Source organism: Heteronotia binoei, chromosome 2 (assembly GCF_032191835.1).
Source record: "Heteronotia binoei isolate CCM8104 ecotype False Entrance Well chromosome 2, APGP_CSIRO_Hbin_v1, whole genome shotgun sequence".
Taxonomy (NCBI): domain Eukaryota; kingdom Metazoa; phylum Chordata; class Lepidosauria; order Squamata; family Gekkonidae; genus Heteronotia; species Heteronotia binoei.
Window position 1 is genome coordinate 125,301,493 of NC_083224.1, and position 6,064 is coordinate 125,307,556.

A 6,064-nucleotide genomic window follows, 5' to 3' on the forward strand; every position below is an offset into this window, starting at 1 on the left:
GAGGATATAGAGAGGAGAAATACTTGCAGTGAAATATAATGGAGCAAAAGAACGAATTATTTTCAGCAAATGCCACAATGAGGGTAGAGATTGTATAGGCTCACACATTCTCTAAGTGTTATCACTCTTCTTGCATGTCCTTGGAGGAGAGGAATCTACAGAACCCGACTAACAGCAATTATTATTATTATTATTATTATTATTATTATTATTATTATTATTATTATTATTATTATTATTATTATTATTATTATTATTATTATTATTATTATTATTATTATTATTGATGAATTGCCCCATCCCAGTTAGTGCCAGGCTCTGGGCGATGTACAACATTAAAATAGAATACTTATGATGCTGTTTGTAGCAAATTTAAAAGTAATACAGGATATATTAGAGGCATTATTGGGTTAAACTGGGTGAAAAAGTTTTAGGATTCACCTCCAAAAATGGCATCTCTGTCCCAGTATACTTTGGTGACTCTTGAAGCCTGCTTGTCACCTAATAAAATCCTATTAATTCTGCAAAATTTCCTGAGTTCCATTCAAAGTTTCTGCAAAGGGCAGACTAGAAGCTCATCCAGAAAACCCCAAATACCCCCATACCCTTCCCCTCCCCCCATTTCATTTTTTGTTGTGATCAACATCATGATGAAGAGTTCTGGGGAATTCAAATACTTCCTTAGTTTTTGTGATATGTTTATTGATCCAAATAAAAATATACTACACTATAGCTCTTGGAATTTGTCTATGGACCTGCACAATCTTCCACACACATATGCCTTAGTCCACAAAGTCTTAAATTTCCTGATTTAAACAGCCATACTGTTTAGCAGTATCCTCTGAATTCAAGAGTAGCAGAAAGGTGATTACCCCCTCAAATAATAAACTAGGGATATACATCTTTCTCCCATTCCTGTTACACCCAATATCACCCCTCCCTCTCCCCAGTTTCTGCCACATTGTAGCAGCTCAATGACACTTACATATTGATGATAATGCTTTGTTTCTTGCCCTTGTTACCCTGGAGGGTATTGGATATGATATTGCTGGACATGGTAGAATGGCTGCAGATTCTGAGTATAGAGTGTTTCCAAGTAGGAGACAGCAAGGAGACAACTCCTCTTCTGATCCTTTGAAGCTGCAGCAGCAGTCACTGCTGCCACTAAAGAGGAGGATAATATTGTCAAGGTCTGGGACCTCTGTGACAGCTCTCTGAGAAATGGGACCAGCTCAGGACCCTCAAGATGCTGATTCAAAATCCAAGCCCCAAAAGAAAAAAAACTCTCATAACAGTTTCGGCTTCACTCAACAGCTCAAACAAGAAGTTGTTTACTTGGTTACCATGGCAGCTACCTTTCAGCATGCAGTCATGTGATTGGCTGACAGTGTGTGTGTGAGAGAGAGAGAGAGAACGAACAGATTGGGTCTCTATTATTTGCTCCCAGTTCAGACTCTGATGGAGAAAAATGATTTCTATTTTCTTGACAGTGGATGCTGCAGCAGAAGCCAGAAACTGCTTTCCCCCATCTGCATCTTTTCAGTTCAGGTTACTTTATTGCCAAGATCAGTCATAGATATGGGGAAGAATATGCAATCCATCCTGTTTGTAAATTTGAACCACTTGTGTAAATTCTGCCTTGTATACTCAAATAGCAGTGCCATCTCATATCTCCACTTTTTTCTCTTTCTAGATTGTCTAATTCTCATAGTTATATGGTTGCCTAAATCAAAATCCCACCATGACAAAACAATAAGTGAGAGACACTTTGAGCCAGGTATTCTTGACTATTTCCAGGTATTCACATATTTCCCAGTGATTTTCCTTCTCATAATGACAAACAGTCTTGTGGCCCCTTCAAACTGACAACAATTTATGGTGGAATAAGGTTTCATGAGTTTACTTCCTTAGATACATGAAGTGTCACATTCAGTTTGCAGAGAGATTTATACCCATACCACAATCAGCAGCATGCTATTGTGCAGGAGGGATAAGAGCCCAGTTTTCCAGGACATGATGTGCTATATTGCATTACAGAATACAGATGAAAACAAGATCCAGGCAACAGAATAAATTATTCAAGCAGAGCAAGTATGGGCCATGCTGACCTGTTGATGAATTAGCATAGCAGGATGAATATGAATAGTGTACGTAAAGGAGGAACAATTACTTTTTTGTAGTGAGCTATTATCCCTACTCTTTACTGAGTCTGATACCAATTTCACACTAGTGCTTGTTCTGGGTGGAGAGCCCTTTTGCCTCTGGTGCTTCTCTACGTTTTCACACAAGATGCTGTGGAGCTGCAAGTTGGTGTGCCGCTTTTCCATGGTAAGCAAAAACCGCTTGTAAGAGGATCTTGTTTGTCACAGGAAAGCGGTGTGCCAGCTTGCAGCTGTGCAGCAACTTGTGTGAAAATGGAGAGAACTGCAGGGAGCAAAAGGGCTCTCCACCCAGAACAAGCCTAGTGCAAAATCGGTCTGAGACTGATAGTATTAAATCTTGGTATGCGTTCCATCTGAGCAGTTTCTCACTGAGGTCTCTCTCCAAAATTGTTGTACTGAAGTGCAGGAACTTTTATTACTGATTGTCCAGGGAAGTCAAAATACTTCCCCACTGGTTTCCATTTTTAATGTATGCCTTATGTCCATTTATTTGCCTTGTGTAAAGAATAAATTGTCTAGTTTGATCAATATGAATGGCAAGAAGCATTGCTGACATGTCATGTTATATTGCTCAATGTGTAGGTGAGCCCTAATCACAGCTGATGTTGTTGCATTGTATGATAATGTCACTTAACTGGATATGGGGACAGATTGGTACCAGGACTTGTGATAAGGATTCGTCCTTGGGCATTGAGCAGTCCATTGTTACTAGAAGGTAGTTGCTTCAGGTTTGGGAGCTGTAAATAAACACAAATCAGTTTGCCTCCATCTCAATAAATGGCATCTGCAACAATGGTCCCCAAAACTATTTGCAGCAGATGTAACACCTGGGTTGAGAGGGAAACATTGGCAATCTATTGTACAGGGTTCCCTTACCAGGTTATGATCATTTCATTTCATGATAAAAGAACATCCCCAGTCCCAAATCAGCAAGATCCTGATCCATAGAGACAACTAAATCACATCCTACAACATGTTCAGGGCAAACTTTCTGGAACAACTTTCTTGGTTATTGCAGCAGCCCTGAAGTCCAAAGTCATACTTGCCAAAAAAATTATTTGGTTTTATATTACCTACAACAATATAGTCAGTATTCAGTAGCCTGACAAACAATACTAAGTCTAAGATCAACTCTACCAGATAAAGCAAGAAGACTCTTAAGACTGTTTGGAAATGTTGACTTGTTTAAAATGCAGCGGCTAAGTTACTGATCGGTCCTCAAATCTGGTATCTTGCCAGTGTGTAATGATCTCTGTTGCAAGTGAGAGGACTTTTGTGCTGTCTCTTGCCTCAGCTTTCAGAGGGTGACTAAACATAGAGAGGACAGACCTGATCATCCTTTCCTTTCTGCTTCTCTGATGCTACCCCTTAGATAAGTAGGTGGTTACTCTCAGGGTAAACTTCCTTCCTTCCTTCTGACTTTAACCCCTTTTGTGCACACATTGCCAGAGAACTCTCTATCTTGGCATCATGGATGCAGGACATGCTTTCCTGCATCCATGTTCATCCAGCTAGTTAGACTAGATTAGAAATGTATCCCTATTCTATACTATTATTCTATACCCTTCTTATCAGTTTGAAATGACAAAAAAGAGGCTCAGTGTAAGTTTCTTCTCAGCTGCACACAGAGACTAAAGATGCCTTGAGCACTCTGCTTACTTTAGGGATGCATGAATTGCATCAATCTCAGCTGGGTTACCAATTTGTTTCTGGCACAATAGGAAATTCTTATCTTGAAACTTCTAAACCGGGGGTGTCAAACAAGCAGCCCAGGGGGGCGAATCAGGCCCCCGAGCAACTGGCTGTCATCTGCTTCCTTCTCCCTCTCTCTTGCTTCCTTCTACATCACAGCTTGCTTTGCACGGCTTGCTCAATTGCACAGGAGCTACAGAGCAAAACCTCTATTTTTTCCATTGGCTGAGGTTTCTCCCTTGGGGAAGAAGCGGTGTGGGGGGGGGGGAGGCAGAACTTGTTTTTCCGGGCTCTCTCAATCACACAGCAGAGCTACTGAGCCAAGCCTCTCTTCCTTCTATTGACTGAGGCTCCTCCCCCTTCTGGTCCCCTGGGGAAGGAAAGAAAGAGCCAGAACTTCCTTAGCACAGTTCCCTGGATCCCAAGGGAGAAATACAAAGAAAGCACCTTTAAAACCAACAAGTGCTAACATTTTAAACATGTTTTAAGTTTTTTTTAAAAAAATATATTTAATTGTGTTTTTCTGTGTCCTTTATAAATTTTATCTCTGCTATCTAATCTTAAATAGGTACATACATGGCCTGGCCCAACATGGCCCGGCCCAAACCAACATGGCCCAGCCTGACAAAGTGTCATTTATGTCAGATTTGGCCCTCATAACAAATGAGTTTGACACCCCTGTTCTAAACAGTCTAAAACGGGGGGATCTGAGGGATCATCTGATCCCAATACCAATAGGAGTAATACCAGGGGGAGCAGTCATTCCTCCCAAAATATTATCTACTTTTGCTTTCCCATACATCTGAAATGCTACCCAGAAATCTTGTTCCTGGATTCTCCCAAAGGACCAGGATTTCAGGGGGCTTTATGGGGCTGCTGTGGGAGGAGGGAGGCTAGGAAATTATGTCCCATGGGCCAAAGTCCTTTCTCCCACAGAAACACCTAGTCTGGATCCAAGCCTCAGTCTAAAGCTTTAAAGCATTTTTAAAGCCATCATCCCTTTCTTCATCATTTTCCTTCCATCTCTGCAAGCAACAGCCAGTGAAACCTTCTAGGAGACATGTAACTTTTCTGTGAGACTAAAAATATCTCTTGCCTGTTCCTCATAACTGCCATGCCAAGAACGAAAGGAAAACAAATATTTCTTTCTCCCTCAGTGATCTTTGCTTTCTGTTTACTTCTCAAATGAACTGTTAGAGTCAACCCAGCAAGGGATCTCTCCCATCTCAACATCTTCTGAGGTCTGCTCTGGGTCCTCCTACTTTAAAAAATGTGAATTGGTGCTATGTATTGGTGTAGTGCTGAAACATCCTGTCAGATTTTGCTGCATGGATACATTTTCTATTAATCAGCGCACCAAAAGGCCTCCTGTCAAATTTAGCCAAAGGAAGGTGTTTTCTGTTAATCAGGACATCAAAAGCAGCCTCCTTTCAGAATTTGTTGTGTGGAGTTTTTGGTTCAATACATTTTGCTAACGTGAAGATCTTTCACTTTAACCTGGATAGCCCAGACTAGCCTGATCTCATGTTGAGTAGTCTGACAACCCACAATACTAAACCCAGGGCCTTTTTTGTAGAAAAAGTCCAGCAGGAACTCATTTGCATATTAGGCCACACACCGTGACACCAAGCCAGCTGGAACTGCATTCCTGTGCGTCCCTGCTCAAAAAAAAAAGAAGCCCTAACTAAATCTAAGATCAACTCCACCAAATAAAGAAGACCCCTAAGACTCTTTGGAAATGTTGACTTGTTTAAAATGCAGCAGCCAGGTTAATGACCAGTCCACAAATCTAGTATCTCACCAGTGTGTAATAAACTGGTTGGCCCCAATTAGTACTTGGATGGGGGACCACCAAAGAAGTCCAGGGTTGCTACACAGAAGCAAGCAATAGCAAATCACCTCTGAACGTCTCTTGCCTTGAAAACCTTAAGAGGTTGCCATAAGTCGACTGTGATGTGATGGCAAAAAGAGGGGGGATCTTTCAGGGCTAGTCCTACTTGCTTAGCACAGGTACGTGTTATGTAACTGCAACAATAGGAGGGAACAATGTCTCTGAGCATGTGCTGAGTATCTTTTGGATTTGTGTCCAGTCACTTTACCTGCAAGGTAAACTGGGTGAGGTTGGGGACAAACAGGACTTTTCAAAATGTGACACAGTTTAACTTCTTGCTACATAATCTGCAGATAACACAGGGGATACAAATCTTACT